The following is a 21,690-nucleotide window of genomic DNA, read 5'->3' on the forward strand; positions in this document are numbered from 1 at the left end:
TGTTTCGACACTGAAGTGGTCAGAGTTCACTGATTTGTTCTATGACAAGTACTTTCCCGACGCACTCCGAGCTAGGAAGGTGACAGAGTTTCTGGAGCTTCGACAGGGGAGCATGAACGTTGATGAGTACATTCTCAAGTTCGAGGAAGGTTGTCTATTTGCTCCGTATATTGCTTCAAACGACAAGGACAAATGCGATCACTTCATTCGAGGCCTTAGAGCAGAGATTCGGAGGGATATCAACATGTCCAAAGCTGTGACTTTTAAAGAGATCGTGTCGATGGCGTTGTTGGCCGAGCAAGACGAGAAGGATATCGCTAGAGAGAGGCATCAAGCTAGTGTTCAGAGAGGCCTTGGCTCGAATCAGAGAGGCAATAGACCACCGTCAGTTCTAGTTGATCCCGAGAAGCCGCTGTGTCCTAAATGCAGCAGACATCACCGAGGAGAGTGCAGATTTGGCACTCATTCTTGTTATCGTTGTGGCACTGCAGGCCACATTGCTAAAGATTGTCCAAGGGGAGCGAGCAAGGATAAGGTGCAGGGTCGCATCTTTACGATGACCAAGGAAGGTATAAACCATGATTCTTCTGTGATCTCTAGCACTATTTTGATTTCAGGCAGAGTAGCTACGACTTTGATTGATACTGGTGCTACTCATTCTTTTATGTCTGAATTTTTTTTGAGATCTTTGGGTATAGTTCCTTCTGTTCTTCCCCTCCAGTTCAATTGATGCGAACATGGACGTCCCAAGGAAAGCATGGGATCCTTTGCAGTTGCCGGAGGGACCAATCACGAGGGGTCGACTAAAGAGATTCAAGGAGGCACTACTAGGAGTCATGAGCAAGCCTGAAGGGGTCGTGATGCATGGGAGTACGTTGGGAGGCCAACGGAATGTCATTCAAGCATTGGGGGAGCTGACCGAGTCTGGACAGACCTGCACACAGACCTACACACGGGGTCCGTGTCCTTTACAACCTGAGATGAGCTTTTCCAGTGCCTACACGGACCTGAAGACGGACCCAGGCACGGGGTCCGTGCCCTATGTATTTGGTGAAGACAGTGCCTACACGGACCCGTAAACGGAGGTGAGCACGGGGTCCGTGTCCCTTGTTCCCGACTGAAGATTATTTACAATATGTACACGGACCCGGACACGGAGGTCTGCACGGGGTCCGCGTCTAGTGTTTTCTGCGCGATTTTATTTCCTTCTTTAGAGTTTTGCTTTGTTAGGAAACTAGATTCTAGTAATCCTTTTGATATGTAAACATAATGGACGAATTTTGAACACACAATACACATATTATTTTGAGTTTTATCAAACTTGTGAGAATTTTGTCTCAACTTTTCAAGGCTTTAGCTTTGTTAAATCAAATCAAACTTATCAAAGTTTCTAACTTTGTGGCGTTTGTCGATCGTTCTTGTGTGGATTGTCGTAGACATAGTTCTTCGAAGATTCGTCCTAATTTTCGATTGTTATTCCGTGTTTATTTGTTGCTAGACTTTTCGTAGTTTAGAGGTGAATAACACAACCATACTTGATTCAAAAGATCGGGAAAACACACAAATCTTATTATCGCAATTGAATAGAGGGTGCGATTTATTTTTAATCGTGTTTGCTATTTATTCGTGTCAAGATTCATAACATTAATGTTGTTTTGCCTTCGGGGGACGTGTTGTGCCTGACGTCTATTGTTTATGCATGCCCTGTTCATATTGAGGAGCGAGTTGTTTTTGCTGATTTGATTGTTATCCCGATGGTTGCCTTTGATGTTATTCTTGGCATGGATTGGCTGTTGACCTATCGTGTTGTTATTGATTGCGTTGCTAAGACGGTGACCTTTGCAGATGATAGCATTAAGGGAGGAGTTCTCGCCAGTGCAGGTACTTCGCTGGTCCTTCCTTTTATTTCTTGTCTTGAGGCTGAGAAGTTGATGTGTAGAGGTTGTGATGTATTTCTGGCTTCTATTGTGGATGTGGATAGAATGATTAAGTCGAATATTGATGATATCGATGTTGTGAGGGAGTTTGCTGATGTGTTTGAGAATGATGTGCCGGGTTTGCCGCCGGACAGAGATGTTGAGTTTGTGATTGATTTAGCTCCAGGTACGGTTCCTATTTCTAAGCCTCCGTACCAAATGGCCCCTACCGAGATGAAGGAGTTGAAGACGCAGTAGCAGGATCTTTTGGACAAGGGTTTTATTCGTCCGAGTTCTTCGCCTTGGGGAGCTCCGGTTCTTTTTGTCAAGAAGAAGGATGGGTCGTTGCGGTTGTGTATCGATTACAGAGACCTCAACAAAGTGACTGTCAAGAATAAGTATCTGTTGCCACGGATATATGATTTGTTTGATCAGCTTCATGGTGCTACTGTATTTTCGAAGATTGATCTTCGGTCTGGCTATTATCAGTTGAAGGTTAGGGAGTCTGATATCCCTAAGACAGCGTTCCGGACCAGGTATGGTCATTATGAGTTTCTTGTGATGTCTTTTGGTCTAACCAATGCCCCTTCAGTCTTTATGGATCTAATGAACCGTGTGTTCAAGCCTTATTTGGATAGCTTCGTCATTGTCTTCATCGATGACATCTTGATCTATTCCAAGATCAGAGAGCTTCATGCAGAGCATCTCAGAGTTGTTCTCCGATTGTTGAGAGAGAAGAGGTTGTTTGCCAAGTTGAAGAAGTGTGAATTTTGTTTGGATCGGATTTCTTTTCTAGGCCATGTTGTTTCGAAGGATGGCATAGCTGTTGATCCAGTGAAGATAGAGGCAGTTCAGAAGTGGCCTATTCCTACTACTGTTTCTGAGGTACGCAGTTTCCTTGGTTTGGCGGGTTATTATCGTCGCTTTATTTCAGATTTCTCCAAGATTGCCTTGCCATTGACCAATTTGACGAGGAAGACTGTGAAGTTCGAGTGGTCCATTGATTGCCAGTGTAATGCCCGAGATTTAATATCGTGTCAATTGCGATTATTGATTCTTAATCAAGACGATTATTAAAGGGCTAACCAGGACACGAATTAAAAGTCTGTTGGTGAAATCGTGGGTGCGAGAGCCGAAGGTCTCGCGCATTTGCGCGAAGATTGGCGCGCACATGCGCGAGCAGGGCAGGAGCTCATGGTGCCAAACAGAAAGGTTGGCGCATGTGCGCGATTATATGCGCGCACATGCGCGAGAGTTCCAGGAAGGGTGGCGCACATGCGCGGCAGAAGGCGCGCATATGCGCGAGGGTGGCCGAGAGTTGCGAAGAAAGCTTCGCGCACATGCGCGGAAGATTGGCGCGCATATGCGCGAGCTGCCGAGCAAGCCAAGCACGAGACCCGAAGGTCTCGCGCATATGCGCCGAGGAAGTCGCGCATATGCGCGAGACGTGCGGCACAAAGGGGCGAGCCACTTGCCTTACATGCATTAGTGTATATATATATATATATATATATATATATAAAGGCACGAATTCTTCAGAATCAGGGAAGCAAGAATCGAGAAAAGGTTTGGGAAAAGAATTGAAAAATCCTTACGCCTTTTGTGAGAAATCCGTCCGTCAGATTTTGAATCCGACTTCGGTACGGTGTTCCTATCGACGTAGGCTACAACTGGATGTAAGTTTTGCTACGTTTTGATATGATTTGAAATTATGGTATTGTCAGAATCTGATATGATTCATATATGCTGTTCTTGGCATGTTAGACATCGTATAATCGAAACCGGACTGATAAAAAGATACCATATGAAATTGTTATGATTTTTAAAGTTAAGTTGATTGAGAATTGATATCAGGGTTGGAGTATTATTGAGTACGAGATATTAGAATTAATATTTGATTGATATGATATTGCTGGATGTATTGAGGTGATACTGTTATGCCGTCAATATTGAATTAGATTGAGTATTGCGTATAAAAGATTTGAATGGAGTGAGGTATTGATATTATACTTCTCGGTATTGGCATTTCAGAGTAATATTGACAGGTTTGAATTCGAGACTTCGACAGAGGCAGAGTATCAGAGTGACAGGTATAAATTAATGTTGAGTTGGGATTGCACAACTCGAGTGAGGTTTGACTCGAGTTTCCCTAAATCACATACTTTTATGATTGTTTTGATATTTGTGATTGATGTTTGTAGACTATGGAGTTATAGGCATTATATGTCTGAGATTGATGTTCGTAGGCTAGTGATTCATAGCCAAAGCATGTATTGACTGTTGAATTGTATATTCATCGGCTGATTTGCCTAATTACTGAATGCATGTAGTGACTACTGAGTCGTTGAGTCATAGGCTGATTCGCCTATCTATAGACTGATTCGTCTAATCATTGACTGATTCGTCAATTCTGCGGCTGAGTCGCCTAGACATTGCTGATTCGCATAATCCTTGACTGATTCGTCACTTCTGAGGCTGATTCGCCCAGACACTGGATATATGATTTATATCGATGTCGTTTAGGGATTGATGCATTCCTATCGACTGAGATTCGATATATTTGTAAATGTCCAGACATCGGGATCCCTAGGTTAGAGTTGAGTCGAGTCTGAGACGACGCGTTGTTTGAGTTGAGTTTGAGTCTGAGTGTGAGTCATTGCTTGATATTGATTTATATTATTTGATGTTGATTATGTTCCTGATGATGGTACATGTTTAGAATAAGAGTTATTCTTGATATTGTTTCATGTTCTGATTTGATACATGTTATGATTATTGCTTATATGCTTATATATATGTTTTTATATGATTGCACGTTTACATTGTTTATACTGGGATATTTATATCTCACCGGAGTTATCCGGCTGTTGTCTTGTTTTGTATGTGTGCATGACAACAGGTGGGGCAGGTTCAGGGTCAAGAAAAGAAAGAGGCTGGACTAGATAGTGTGGAGATCCGGGCTTCGAAGCAACTTAGGATTCAGCACTGATATGTAGTTGAACCTAGTTAAATCCTTGTAGATAATACATGATGTGTATGTTTAGGTTTAATATTTAATTTGAAGTTAATTACATTACGTTTCCGATTTGTATATTAAAAGAAAAAAAAAATTTTGACCCTGTTTTATAATTGATTAATTAGTCCCAAACATGATTAAGAATTTGATTAGCGTCCGGGTCCCCACAACAGGTGGTATCAGAGCTGTAGGTACTAGAACTGTGGCTTCTTGAGATTGAGATAGAAGAGGATAGTGAGCGGGGTAGATTGAGGTTTTCTTTCCTTGCTTGTGAATGCTAGCATGCTTACTGCTTTATATAATACATGTTACTTGATTTATCTGATTTGATTTTGTAATATGTATTATTGGGCACGAATCTGAATTGATTCTCGATCAGCAGTAAGATGATCGGGAGGGAGATTGAATTGAAACAGATGTGTTGGATTGGGTCACTAATCCTTTTGAGTTTCAGATATGCCTCCTAGACGAATTCCAGAACAGGGTAGTACATCAAATCCTTCAATGGATGTAACACCGACTCCAATGGAAATGTTACTGAAACGATTTCAGTCATTTCATCCGCCGACTTTGAAAGGAACAGAGAATGCTGTAGAATGCGAGAGTTGGCTTGGGGATATAGAAATGCTTTTTGACTCCTTGGATTATACAGATGAGAAGAGAGTGAAATTAATTGGACACCAGTTGCACGATGTTGCCAAGGACTGGTGGATTACGAGAAAGAGAGCCTTCGAGCATAGAGGTACGACGATCACCTGGAATATGTTTAGAACTGAATTTTATCAACGGTTCTTTCTCGTATCGTACAGAAAAGACAAGGGGGCAGAGTTTGCCAATCTAAAGTAGGGACAGATGAACATAGAGGAGTATGTATCTAAGTTCTCCTCTTTACTGAAATTTGCTCCACATGTGGAGGACAGCGAAGAAGCTACTGCTGACCAGTTCAGCAATGGCCTGAACCCCGATATTTTTACATTGGTGAACACAGGGCGACCCAATAACTTTGCTGATGCCATGAATAGAGCAAAGGGCGCTGAGGCGGGCCTGATAAGGCAGAGAGGAGCTGCATTTGTGCCTCAAGAATGGAGACCACCGCAACCACTTTCCAGATTCGAGAGTGATAGTAGTGGTGGAAAGAAAGAATTTCTGAAGGCTAGAGGAAAGCAGTTTAAGAAGTCTGGCGGCAGTTCCTCTAGTTCTAGTGGTCCCCAACAGAGTTATACTGGAGCTTACTGCGTAAATTGTGGAGGGAGACATTCCACTGAGCAATGCCAAGGAGTACTTGGTAGTTGCCACTTCTGCAAACAACAGGGACATTTTGCCAGAGTATGTCCGCAGAGGGTTTCCCAAAGATCCCAGGAAGCCGAACCATCCGGATCAGCGGCACAGTGGAGTAGACGATCAGCTGCTGTTCCTTCATTTCAGCCAACACCATCTCAGTCACAGCAGAGGCCAGGAGGAAGCCAGACAGTTGGCCAGCCTCCTAGACAGCAGGCCAGAGTATTTGCTTTGACCGAGGAGCAGGCTCAGGAAACACCAGATGACAATGTTGCAGGTAACTGATTTGTTTGATTATCCTGCATATGTATTGAGGGATACCGGTGCTTCACATATTTTTATTTCTGAAAAATTTGCATTGATCCATACATTATCTGTTGAATCCCTAGTTACTGTAGTATGTGTTTCTGTTCCTTTGAGAAAAGATCTGGTATCAGTGAGTTCTGTTAGATCTGGTATACTACAGTAGGATAAGAATGAGATCGAGTTAGAGTATATGATAGCTAGTATTGTACCGATGTTGTCTGAGTTTGGGACTGCATTACGGATATTGATATGCGGATCAAGTACAGAGCTACCCTAGATTAATTTTAGAAGAGGGTGAGAATTGAACCTGAGATGGCCAAGGGATGAATATTGTACGATAAGGATTCTAGATTGAGAATTCCTTTGATAATTCGTACTAGCTATGATTCGATTAGTACAGAAAGGAACAGAATGACTCCTTATGTCTTCAGTTGATTTACTGAAATTGAGTCTATCATTGGCTGATTTACCAATGATATGAAAGTTAGTAATGTTTTCCCATGATAAGATTTCAGATCTGAGTTCAGTCAGAGAGATTGAGTTAACCGTGCTTAGTTGACCAAGGTGAATATCAGTGTCAGATATTTGCGGTTTTATGAGTTTAGCAGATCGGTACTAATGAGTGATGTCTTGAATCCGACTGAATAGTGTTGCTATTCTGAATTCGAGTTTGAATCAGATAGAAGACAGTGTTGGTGGAAACAAATGAAAGCTGATATTGCTGAATTTGTAGCCAAATATCTAAATTGCCAACAGATGAAGGCTGAGAAAATGAAACCCGGAGGACTATTACAGAGTTTGACTATTCCTGTAAGGAAAGGAGATCACAATTCCATGAATTTTATAATGAGATTACTGAGATCCTCCCGAGGTTGTGATGCGATTTGGGTTGTGATTGATCGATTGACCAATTCGCATGCCTTATTCAGTACAAGATGATGTACCGATATGACCAGATGACTGAAATTTATGTCAGATGAGTGATCAGACTGCATAGAGTGCCAAAGTCGATTGAAGTAGACCGTGATTTTTGGTTTATATCGTACGTTGGACAGAGTTTGCAGTAGGCTTTAGGTATAAAGTTACCTTTTAGTACCGCAATCATCCACAGACCGAGGGATAGTCTGAGTAGACGATCCTGACATTGGAGGATATGTTGAAAGCAGTAGTGTTTGATTTTAGCACTAGATGGCAAGAAGCAATGCCATTTGGTGAGTTTTCTAACCATCATAACTATCAGACGTGTATTGAAATAACTTCTTTCGAAGTATTGCACGAAAAGAGGTGTCGATTCCCTCTTTAGTGAAAGATATCTCTGAGGTTCCTGAGATTGAACCTGACATGATCAGAGATATGACTGAAAGAATGAAGTTGAGTCAGAAGAAAATGAAGGCAGCCCAAGATAGACAAGCCGAATATGCCAACGTCGGAAGATGACTGTTGGTAACTGAGACCAACGATCGAATATATCGTTGATTAAGATAAATAGATTCGATAACAGCTGATGAAGTTGAGTTGTTACGAACTATTGATTAATGTATACGGATGTTGTATAGCCAGTACGGTGAGATGGATTTCAGAATAGATTCATTAAGAGAAGAATTGGATTTAAGCTCTGTCTACATTTCTTCTGCTATATCTGAATTGAATGTTTATGAGTTCGAGGACGAACTCAGATTTAAGAGGGGGAGAAATGTAATGCCCGAGATTTAATATCGTGTCAATTACGATTATTGATTCTTAATCAAGACGATTATTAAAGAGCTAACCAGGACACGAATTAAAAGTCTGTTGGTGAAATCGTGGGTGCGAGAGCCGAAGGTCTCGCGCATTTGCGCGAAGATTGGCGCGCACATGCACGAGCAGGGCAGGAGCTCATGGTGCCAAACAGAAAGGTTGGCGCATGTGCGCGATTATATGCGCGCACATGCGCGAGAGTTCCAGGAAGGGTGGCGCACATGCGCGGCAGAAGGCGCGCATATGCGCGAGGGTGGCCGAGAGTTGCGAAGAAAGCTTCGCGCACATGCGCGGAAGATTGGCGCGCATATGCGCGAGATGCCGAGCAAGCCAAGCACGAGACCCGAAGGTCTCGCGCATATGCGCCGAGGAAGTCGCGCATATGCGCGAGACGTGCGGCACAAAGGGGCGAGCCACTTGCCTTACATGCATTAGTGTATATATATATATATATATATATATATATATAAAGGCACGAATTCTTCAGAATCAGGGAAGCAAGAATCGAGAAAAGGTTTGGGAAAAGAATTGAAAAATCCTTACGCCTTTTGTGAGAAATCCGTCCGTCAGATTTTGAATCCGACTTCGGTACGGTGTTCCTATCGACGTAGGCTACAACTGGATGTAAGTTTTGCTACGTTTTGATATGATTTGAAATTATGGTATTGTCAGAATCTGATATGATTCATATATGCTGTTCTTGGCATGTTAGACATCGTATAATCGAAACCGGACTAAGAAAAAGATACCATATGAAATTGTTATGATTTTTAAAGTTAAGTTGATTGAGAATTGATATCAGGGTTGGAGTATTATTGAGTACGAGATATTATAATTAATATTTGATTGATATGATATTGCTGGATGTATTGAGGTGATACTGTTATGCCGTCAATATTGAATTAGATTGAGTATTGCGTATAACAGATTTGAATGGAGTGAGGTATTGATATTATACTTCTCGGTATTGGCATTTCAGAGTAATATTGACAGGTTTGAATTCGAGACTTCGACAGAGGCAGAGTATCAGAGTGAAAGGTATAAATTAATGTTGAGTTGGGATTGCACAACTCGAGTGAGGTTTGACTCGAGTTTCCCTAAATCACATACTTTTATGATTGTTTTGATATTTGTGATTGATGTTTGTAGACTATGGAGTTATAGGCATTATATGTCTGAGATTGATGTTCGTAGGCTAGTGATTCATAGCCAAAGCATGTATTGACTGTTGAATTGTATATTCATCGGCTGATTTGCCTAATTACTGAATGCATGTAGTGACTACTGAGTCGTTGAGTCATAGGCTGATTCGCCTATCTATAGACTGATTCGTCTAATCATTGACTGATTCGTCAATTCTGCGGCTGAGTCGCCCAGACATTGCTGATTCGCATAATCCTTGACTGATTCGTCACTTCTGAGACTGATTCGCCCAGACACTGGATATATGATTTATATCGATGCCGTGTAGGGATTGATGCATTCCTATCGACTGAGATTCGATATATTTGTAAATGTCCAGACATCGGGATCCCTAGGTTAGAGTTGAGTCGAGTCTGAGACGACGCGTTGTTTGAGTTGAGTTTGAGTCTGAGTGTGAGTCATTGCTTGATATTGATTTATATTATTTGATGTTGATTATGTTCCTGATGATGGTACATGTTTAGAATAAGAGTTATTCTTGATATTGTTTCATGTTCTGATTTGATACATGTTATGATTATTGCTTATATGCTTTTATATATGTTTTTATATGATTGCACGTTTACATTGTTTATACTGGGATATTTATATCTCACCGGAGTTATCCGGCTGTTGTCTTGTTTTGTATGTGTGCATGACAACAGGTGGGGCAGGTTCAGGGTCAAGAGAAGAAAGAGGCTGGACTAGATAGCGTGGAGATCCGGGCTTCGAAGCAACTTAAGATTCAGCACTGATATGTAGTTGAACCTAGTTAAATCCTTGTAGATAATACATGATGTGTATGTTTAGGTTTAATATGTAATTTGAAGTTAATTACATTACGTTTCCGCTTTGTATATTAAAAGAAAAAAAAAAATTTGACCCTGTTTTATAATTGATTAATTAGTCCCAAACATGATTAAGAATTTGATTAGCGTCCGGGTCCCCACAGCCAGAGTGCATTTCAAGAGTTGACGACAGCTCCTGTTCTTTCATTGCCCTGTGGTTCAGAGGATTTTGTTGTGTATATTGATGCGTCGAAGAAAGGCCTTGGTGCAGTGCTGATGCAGCGAGGTAAGGTTATCGCCTATGCTTCTCGCCAGTTGAAAGATTATGAGAAGAATTATTCAACGCACGATTTGGAGCTGGCAGCTGTGGTTTTCGCCTTGAAGATATGGAGACACTACTTGTACGGCGAAAAGTGTGAGATTTTCACGAACCACAAGAGTTTGAAGTATTTGTTCTCTCAGAAAGAGCTCAACATGTGTGACACCTTGACCCGTTACAATTAAAATACAACGGAAATTAAAATTTTCAATTGAGGGATGGAAGGATTACAATTTTATAACATAAAATCATTTACAAAATATTTGCAACAAAATAAATACATGATCATTCAAATGACATAACAAAAATACAAAATATCATTCCTATGATCATGTCCAAAAATGACATCCTTCCAACTTCGTATGCATATGACTCCCATCCACAGTCAACGTTCTGGCCCGTCGCTCTTATCTGCATCACATGAAAATAACTGAAATGAGTATAAAACTCAGCAAGTGGAACTCTAACATAGCAATGAACATAGCATACTCTGTAAAACATGGCTTTAAAACATAAATACCATCAACTCTGAAATAATATCATAGCAATAGCATAGCAATAAGATGATATTTCTCTTTACTCTGGTATGGATTGATATCAATAGTAACTCTGTCTGTGGTGCTCGTATCCCATCGATATATATCGACAACTCTGAGGGATATAAGCCTATGATCGTTGATCAACTAATTGCTTGCAATCTCTGACTATATATCTATCAATCCATAAAACTTTTAAACTCTCTTTGACATTATCAAACACTTTGGAAACTATACTCTTTGTATTCCATTTTCAATACAATTGAGACATACAATGCCTCCAATAGATATACAAGTGAATCAATACATAATTATGAAGCCAATGAAGGGAATAACACATTAAAATCTTTGAAATACAATACATATACATCATGTGAGCACAAGGGATGAAATTCCACTTACTACCACAAGAACACCTCAATCTAAGCTCTTGAACACCACCTACAACAATAATCCAAAAATATCACCATCATCAACTCAATAATCAAGAACGCATGTCAATTAATCCATAAATCCAACAAAGTCAACAAACCCATATCATCTCTCTTCCAAAACCATGAAATAATCACACCAAAAGCTTACCTTAGCTTCCTAGCACCAAGGAGAACCTCGATCTCAAGTCGAATCGCCAACTAGAATCTTGGATTGAAGATAGGAAGCAAAAGAAATGGAAGAAAACCCTATTTGGTAGAGAGAAAATCGAAATGAAGAAGAAGGAAAAAGGTAAAGTATGGCCAACCACTCCAAAAAGGCACTAAATATCTCGGCCATACCTCAATAAAGCATGACCGCGGGTGCGCTCATACAAGCACCGCGGGTGCGCCATGCTCACGGCAAAACCACCAAATTCTGAAACACTACGACCGCGGGTGCGGCGCTGCTAATACCGCGGGTGCGGTCCCATGCCAACGCGGGTGCGGTGATGCTACGGTTCTCCAATTCCAAAAAACATGAACAGTCTACCGCAGGGGCGGTCCAACTATGAGCGCGGGTGCACTCTGGTCACGGCCAAGAAAGAAAACAATGCAACCAAAATCGATCCGAAACGCTGAAACGAACAACCAACAACAACTACACCTCAAGACAATAATAACCAACAATACTATGGCCCATAAACACAAATCTAAACATCTAATCAAATAATCCAAATAAACATACAAAACTTAAACCGTACTGTACACCGGGCTCGGCTATTACAATCTCCCCTCCTTAAGGGAATTTCGTCCTCGAAATTGACGTCACTGCACAAATAACTCAGGATATCTCTCTCTCATCTCATCCTCTGGTTCCCACGTAGCCTATTCGATCAAATGGTTCCTCCAAAGAACTTTAACGATGCCGATCTCTTTGTTCCTCAAAACTTTAACTTTGCGGTCCAGAATCTGAATCGGAATCTCTTGGTACGTCAAATTCGGCGTCAAGTCCAATGGCTCGTGGTGAAGAACATGGGAAGGATTCGCAATATACTTCCTGAGCATCGATACGTGAAAAACATTATGGACTCTGTCAAGATCTGGCGGTAGGGCTAACCTGTAGGCTCGATCACCAACTCTGTCCAAGATCTCAAAGGGGCCAATAAACCTCGGACTCAACTTACCCTTCTTGCCAAATCGCATCACACCCTTGAGAGGTGCTATCTTCAAAAACACGTGATCGCCAACCTCAAACTGCAAAGGTCTACGACGAACATGTTAGAGTAGGTGCCCGTCGAGCCAAGTGTTGGCCGAGTGTTCGCAATGAAACTCTATGTATAAGCAATCTTTATTTTAATAATATTTGAAATTATTATTATGGCACATCTTTATCTGTATACCCATGCTAGTTGCATAGATAAAGCCCTTGAATATACAAATAGTAGAAAGAATATGAGATGCTCATATGATGAGTATCATGAAACTCTTATTTGGAATACTGTATATTCTAAACCGTTCCTAGTCGATTCAGCCGCCACTAAGAAGGATAAAGGCCGCTCGAGTTAGAGACTAGTATCTGCGATGTGAGTACCATGTTTCATTGGTAGGGGACATTGTGATGTCCGAACATGCAGATAGGTGCTCCTTGTAGAGTGCACTGAACAACCCTCCATAAAAGGACTTTCCAAGTGGTTCTCACTTATCGAGTGGAAAAGTCCTGGTTTATGGTTGTACAGAATTAGTCCTTATGACCCGGGACAACATTGAGACTCTATGTGCTAGAATTACACTTTGACTTGTTTACCGACTCTCATGGGGTCATCAGGTTGCAAGGTTGGGTGTTCTGTCGAAACACATAGGAGTCGATGCATTTGTTAGAGTAGGTGCCCGTCGAGCCAAGTGTTGGCCGAGTGTTCACAATGAAACTCTATGTATAAGCAATCTTTATTTTAATAATTTTTGAGATTATTATTATGGCACATCTTTATCTGTATACCCATGCTAGTTGCATAGATAAAGCCCTTGAATATACAAATAGTAGAAAGAATATGAGATGCTCATATGATGAGTATCATGAAACTCATATTTGTAATACTGTATATTCTAAACGGTTCCTAGTCGATTCAGCCGCCACTAAGAAGGATATAGGCCGCTAGAGTTCGAGACTAGTATCTGCGATGTGAGTACCATGTTTCATTGGTAGGGGACATTGTGATGTCCGAACATGCAGATAGGTGCTCGTTGTAGAGTGCACTGAACAACCCTCCATAAAAGGACTTTCCAAGTGGTTCTCACTTATCGAGTGGAAATGTCCTAGTTTATGGTTGTACAGAATTAGTCCTTATGACCCGGGACAACATTGAGACTCTATGTGCTAGAATTACACTTTGACTTGTTTACCGACTCTTATGGGGTCATCAGGTGGCAAGGTTGGGTGTTCTGTCGAAACACATAGGAGTCGATGCATTGTAGTCGGGGATTCACCGCTTACCTTCGGGTATGGATATCCTATGTGTTATCATGTGTATGTAGATCGAAATCTCTGGCCAGAGTATGGTGGTAATTATGAAAGGGTTTCATAGATTACACCAACGATGCAACTACGACATGACACATAGTATCGATTCATTGACAACTCTCGATAAACCAATGGTTGTCGAATCGATCGGGATATATGAGTTGAAGGGACCGTACTGTACGCTAACCATAATTGAATGGTTCTTGCAGGCACTATCATGTGATACCTAGGGAATCACGTAAGCGATGCTGCTAGGCGTTTAACGTGATTGGTTGGGTACTATCAGACTTGAGTTCTGACGTTCTTATTATCAAGGTGTTGATAAATAAGAATGGAGCAATTGGGGTATGCTCATATAAGGACATGTTTAGTCCGAATCACATAGAGATGTGAACCCACGGCTAGTTGTATCAATGAACCATTGAGGGCCACACAAGTACTAGTTTTCTAGATCCCGTTGAGAAGTAAAAATAGTTCAATGTGTTGAACGGCTTATAAAGGAGTTTATAAGCGTGGGGAAAATTAGAAGTATGACTTCTATAAAGGAGAAATTAGTTCAATGTGTTGAACGACTTATAAATGAGTTTATAAGTGTAAAGAAAAATAGAAGTATGACTTCTATGAGAGAAATGTAAATTTTAATTTAAGGAAGTGTTCCTAAATTAAAATTGGCCAAGTGAATAATGTAATTGAAAATTGTGATTTTCATAAACATTATTATGGACTAAATTAAATTAATTCAAGTGTTGAATTAATTAAACACTAGTGGGCCTAGTAGAGTCCAAATAATTAAATTAATTCAAGTGTTGAATTAATTAAATTATATTGAGTCTTGAAGAGCTCAATTAAAATAATTATTTAACTAGTGAGACTTGGGTAAATTCAAGTAATGTTTAATTAGTCTCAAATATGTTTGAGATAATTAAAATTTAGTCCAAGGTTTTAATTTGATTAAAAACCATATAATATGCATGCATGGGAGGTGAAAGGTTGGGAGACTACTTTTTGAGGCATGGCATGCAACTTTTTGGAACAACTTTTCCCACAACCAAAAAAATGTCTCTCCTTCTCTCCTAGCATGAATAGTGGCCGAGTTACTATTCACATTTTTCTCCAAGTTTTTCTCTCAATTTTCTTCTTCAATTGTTGAGGAAAGAAATCACTTCTCTTTGAATAATCTTCTTATTTTTCTAGTGCAAAATAAGAAGGGTTCTAGCTAGTTAGTGGTGGGCTTGATTGGAAGAAAGGAGTCCAAAAGAAAGGTGAAGCTTGTAGATTGTCTACCTTCAAGAGCTAAGGTGTTTACACCTTAGTTGGAGCCACAATCAATCTTTGAGATTGATAGGTAATTTTCTCAACACCCTATGCTTGAAAGTTGAGATTTTTGTATATGCTACACTAGTACACATGGTGGCCGAAAATTTCCTTGCAAGAAAATGTGATTTTCGAAAATTTTGTAGCTTCCGTTGTGTTTTTCGGTCACCTTATTCGATCCCTTTCAGCATTGTAGTCGGGGATTCACCGCTTACCTTCGGGTATGGATATCCTATGTGTTATCATGTGTATGTAGGTTGAAATCTCTGATCAGAGTATGGTGGTAATTATGAAAGGGTTTCATAGATTACACCATCGATGCAACTACGACATGACACATAGTATCGATTCATTGACAACTCTCGATAAACCAATAGTTGTCGAATCGGTCGGGATATATGAGTTGAAGGGACCGTACTGTACGCTAACCATAATTGAATGGTTCTTGCAGGCACTATCATGTGATACCTAGGGAATCACGTAAGCGATGCTGCTAGGCGTTTAACGTGATTGGTTGGGTACTATCAGACTTGAGTTCTGACGTTCTTGCTATCAAGGAGTTGATAAGTAAGAATGGAGCAATTGGGGTATGCTCGAATAAGGACATGTTTAGTCCGAATCACATAGAGATGTGAACCCACGGCTAGTTGTATCAATGAACCATTGAGGGCCACACAAGTACTAGCTTTGTAAATCCCGATGAGAAGTAAAAATAGTTCAATGTGTTGAACGGCTTATAAAGGAGTTTATAAGTGTAAAGAAAAATAGAAGTATGACTTCTATGAGAAAAATATAAATTTTAATTTATGGAAGTGTTCCTAGATTAAAATTTGGCCAAGTGAATAATGTATTTGAAAATTGTGATTTTCATAAACATTATTATGGACTTAATTAAATTAATTCAAGTGTTGAATTAATTAAACACTAGTGGGCCTAGTAGAGTCCAAATAATTAAATTAATTCAAGTGTTGGATTAATTAAATAACATTGGGCCTTGTAGAGCCCAATTGGAATTAATTATTTAACTAGTGGGCTTGAGTAAAATCAAGTAAAATATAATTGGGCTCAAATGTGTTTGAGACAATTAGAAAAGAGTCCATGGGCCTTGCAAAAGTTGCAAGCCCACTAGGGTTTGCATGCTTGGGAGATCAAGGGTCTTGAATACTTTTTAATAAAATATTGCATGACATGCAACTTTTGGATCTAGCTTTTTGCAACCCCAAGACTCAATTTTCTCCCTTATTCTTGCACCTAGCTTGGCCGAAATATTCATCCCATTTTTCTCTCACATTTTCTTCTCTCTTTTGTTCTTCAAGTGTTGGAGAATAAAAGTCTTCTCATTGAAAAATCCTCAAGTTTTTCTAGTGCAAAACTTGAGGGGATTTACATAGCTAAGTGGTGGGCCTAATTCTTGAAGAGGAAGAGGGTGTGCTTGTAGATTTGTCTACCAAAGAAGAGCTAAAGTATTCATACTTTAGTTGGAGCCATTACATCAACCTCAAGAGGTTGATAGGTAATCTTTCTTAAACATCCTATGCATGTTTTTGGAGTTTTTGTAAATATTACACCTAAACCAAGGGTGGCCGAAATTTAGTGATTAAATTTAAAATTTTTGACTTCCGTTGCGCTTCCGGCCACCGTAACCGGTCCTCTTTCAGAACATCTGCATAGCTCTTCTGTCTCGACTGCTCAGTCTTCATCCTCTCACGGATAATAGCAACAACATCGGCTGTCTGTTGGACCAACTCTGGTCCCAACATCTTCCTCTCACCAACCTCATCCCAATACAAGGGAGATCTACACTTCCTGCCATAAAGTGCTTCGTACGGTGCCATCCCAATCGTCGCTTGGTAACTATTATTGTACGTGAACTCAACAAGAGGCAACTTAGAATTCCAGCTACAAGAATAATCAATAGTACAAGCTCTGAGCATATCCTCTAGAATCTGAATAACTCTCTCTGACTGACCGTCGCTCTGAGGGTGATAAGCTGTACTGAAAGCTAACCGTGAACCCATAGCTCTGTGCAAACTCTTCCAAAACTCTGAGGTAAATCTAGGGTCACGATCAGACACAATCGACACGGGGACACCGTGAAGTCTAACAATCTCTGCTACATAATCCTCGGCATACTGATTCATGGAATACGTCGTCTTGACTGGAAGAAAGTGCCCTGACTTGGTAAATCGATCGACAATAACCCAAATGGAATTGAAACCCTTGTGCGTCTTGGGAAGACCAGTCACGAAATCCATCGTAATATGCTCCCACTTCCACTGATTAATCGGCAAGGATAGCAATGTCCCAGCAGGTCTCTGGTGCTCAATCTTCACCTGCTGACAAGTTAGGCACTGAGAAATGAACATAGCAATATCTTTCTTCATACCTGGCCACAAGTAGAGTCGACGAAGATCCTGATACATTTTAGTGCTGCCTGGATGTATCGAATATGGCGCGGTATGAGCCTCTGTCAAGACGTCTCGCCGAATATCATCACGAACGGGAACACAAATACGGCCTCTGAAAATCACCAAACCATCACCATTCATCGCAAACTCTGAGTTACCTCTCTCCTCTGCTCTAGCTCTCAACTCTGTCAACTGAACATCAAATATCTCCTCTCTACGGATCCTGTCCGTCAATGTAGCCCGAATGACCAACGCTGAAAGACAAGCAATGGTCCCCGGAACTACCAAATCAATCTACTCTCTCTACAAGTCCATCAAAAATGGTCTCTGAATCAAAGAACTCAAGGAAGAACTCGACTTACGGCTCAAAGCATCAGCCACAACGTTCGCTGTGGGGACCCGGACGCTAATCATTTTCTTAATCATCATTGGGACTAATTATTCAATAATAAAACAGGGTCTAAATTTGTAATGCCCGGTTACTCGTACAAATGATAATAATGCGTTTATGTCGTTTATTATGTATTTATTTAGCTCATTAGATTTCACGTGATGATTGAGGTATCAATATTGAGATTGAACATGACTTTTATATTGCCCATGGTATATTGAGAATGAATATATGTCTAAATAGTTAGAGTAAGATGTGTAGGTGATGATAGTGTAATGAAAGTTGTGGGAAATGAGATGTAAATATGGTAGTTCGTACGGGTTTTAGCATAATGATTTGAATATTGATCCAAATTGTGTGAGGCCTTAACCGTTAGAAAGCTAAGATATAATGCTACAACTTTAACGTTTTGAGTTTTGTCCAAATCATTGTGTAATACAAGACAAAAGTGCCCCGAAGTGTGTCGTGTATACCGTCATTCCTTCACTGACACATGTTAGGAGAATGGGCATACCTTTTTACTCAGACCTCCAAATGACCTGAAACCAGTGGGAGATTCAAGCCAAGACATAGGGCTACAACTTTGTAGTTTACCATTTTTTCAGATTATGAGCGGAAGAACCATTTCCGGAGCAATCTTTGAAGAGTCAGTGCGCAGAGGCAGCACAGGTGGCGCCCGAGCGGTAAGATTCTACCGCCCGAGCGCCGGTACACTAAGGGTTCACGAAATTTACAGAACATATGGCGCTCGAGCGGTAGAAAATGACCGCCCGAGCGCCAGTGCACGAAAACTGCACCTTTTGGACAGAACATTCCGCGCTCGGGCGGTAGAAAATGACCGCCCGAGCGCCACCATATATATAAGAGGATAAGCTTCGGGTTTCTAAACCATTCCATCAGCTCCTCTCCCCCTTTTTCACAGAAAACTCGAAAGAAAAGTTTAGAAAACATCTTCCAAAGCTTCCTTCTTAATTCCTTTCAAAGTTTTGAAGTTAGAACTTGGTTCTTCATCACAAGAACATCATAGAGGTGTAAGTTTTCTCCTCTTTTAGTTATCCTACATGTATAGGAGTGATTTTCATCTAGTATTTATATAGTGATGGGATTTTGATATATTTTACAGTATAGGAGCGAGATACATCGTCTGAAACAAGTATTCGTACGCTTGGACTGTAAGTTGGCATGTTCTTGAAGTAATACATGAGTAATATTATGAATTTCAAATGCTTCTCATTGTCTATTGATATATGTACATTGTTAGTATGTTTATTGATGAAAACATAGCACCATATTCCATTGTTATGTATTAAATATGTAAAGAACTCATGAATATTGATGATGGGTGCTATGTCATGAACAAAAACATGAACATGAAAGGAAAATGACTGATTTTACATGATATAGAGCTTGTTGACATCATGGGTGGTTTTAAGTCCACCAAAGCTATTGGCCAATATATGTTCATGGGGCGTGGGGATGCCAAAGGTTGCTCCCTGACGTCCAACACAGTAGTAGCTATATAATAAAGCAAGCACAGTAGTACAGGTCAACTAATGAGGCTCAAGTACAAAAAATGAACATTGAATATATGCTACGGTATGACATGTTTTTAAGATTCATTGTTGATCACGACTTGATATGTATGTTCCTTCGATGGATATTGATACGTATAAGTGCCAACTTATTGAGTTCTATAAACTCACGTAGCTCATGTATTACAGGATCAGGTAGTGAAGAGACATAGGATGCCGGTTCACCAATGGATGCTTGTGATGTGCCTCACCTCGACAAGAACCGGGCTTCTTATTGTATAGCTTCCGCATATGTATTGTAGTAAATTTTATGTGAGGGTTTGAAACAAGTTCCAAGTTATGTTTGTGTATGAGAATAGGTATTTGTATAACAATAAGATATATGATTATGTATGAAATTAGTTGATATTGTTGTATATCTTGTTATGTTGCTTGAGTTGTTGGGTTAAACAAAGTGTAGGGACATCATGCCAAAATTTTTATAAACCCTCAAACGGATATCCCCTTGTTTGAGTTTCTTTATGCTATAGTTATATCATTCAAACCCCATTTTAATTATGGTAATTATGCTAAGTATAGAGTAAGGGTGTGACATTTATATGGTATCAGAGCCCACGGTTCTTTGATAGGGAAGACACTACACTTCATCAACATGGAGAACTCGGCAAGTAAGTATCTTTGTATCTCATAGTTTATGCTAAGTTATGTGTCTATGTATCCTACATGTAGGTTAAGATAAGCGACGATGCCACCGAAACGTAAAGTACAGGAAGGAGAGTCGTCTGAGGGAAAGGCCCCAGCAGTCGAAGGTGAGGGCAGTGCGCCACGACCTGTAGATGACTTCGCCCAATTACTCCAACAACAAGCCAAAGTCCATGGTGAACAGATCCAGCAGCTACTGGAGATGCAACGGATTACTCATGAACAAGCACAAGCTCAAGCCATAGTACACAGACATGTGCCTGTTCAGACAGACGTATATGATCGTTTTAGACGTTTAAATCCTCCGGAATTCATGGGAAGCACAGATCCAGCAGTAGCAGAAGAGTGGATTAAGTCATTGGAGTCCATCTTCTCCTACCTTCATATGGAAGATGCAGACAAAGTAACTTGTGTCATATTTTTGTTGACAAAGCATGCAAGGATATGGTGGGAGAGTGCAAGAGTGGTATTACCTGCGATACCATTGACATGGGAAACTTTAAAATCCATGTTTTACAACAAGTATTTCAGTAAAGACGTACGAGCTAAGAAAGCTAGTGATTTCCTTAACTTGAAGCAAGGAACTATGTCAATTACAGAATACATACAACAATTCGAAGCTGGAGTCCAATACGTACCATATATTGCACAAGATGATACAAGTAAGGGCGAACACTTCATGCGGGGACTTCACTCTGAAATTAAAAGAGATGTACGAATGTCCAAAGTTGCTACGTATGGAGAGATAGTGGAAAGAGCACTTATGGCTGAACAAGATGAACATGACATTAACATAGACAGGCAACAACGAAGGCAGCAGTACTTTCAGAAAAGCCAAGCAACAGGCCAAGGCAAGAAGACAGACAATAAAGGTACCAAACCCGAGGAATCCCGTGGTAAGGGTCCCCCTCCACGTAAAGAACCGGACAGACCACCTTGTCCTAAATGTGGAAAACTTCATGGCGGGGAATGTATGCAAGGTTCTAATGTCTGTTATCGTTGCAAAAAGCCACGGCATCTCGCCAGGAATTGTCCAGGAAGTTCTGAAAAAGTACAAGGACGCCTTTTCTCTATGACTAAAGAAGAGGTGGATGCGGATACGTCGATGATCACGGGTATGTTCTTGATTTCTGGTATTACTGCTATTGTTTTACTAGATTCAGGAGCCACACATTCTTTTATTTCGGAATCGTTTGTAAAGAGACTGGGCATTACACCAAGTACCACAGAGACACAACTCGCCATAGCCTTACCTTCCGGGCAAGAATTACAGACAGACCAAATTGTGCGAGGGTGTCCACTTTATGTCCAAGGATATCAGATGTATGCTGACT

The sequence above is a fragment of the Primulina eburnea genome, chromosome 2, assembly GCF_022965805.1.
Source record: "Primulina eburnea isolate SZY01 chromosome 2, ASM2296580v1, whole genome shotgun sequence".
In the NCBI taxonomy this organism is placed as follows: Eukaryota; Viridiplantae; Streptophyta; class Magnoliopsida; order Lamiales; family Gesneriaceae; genus Primulina; species Primulina eburnea.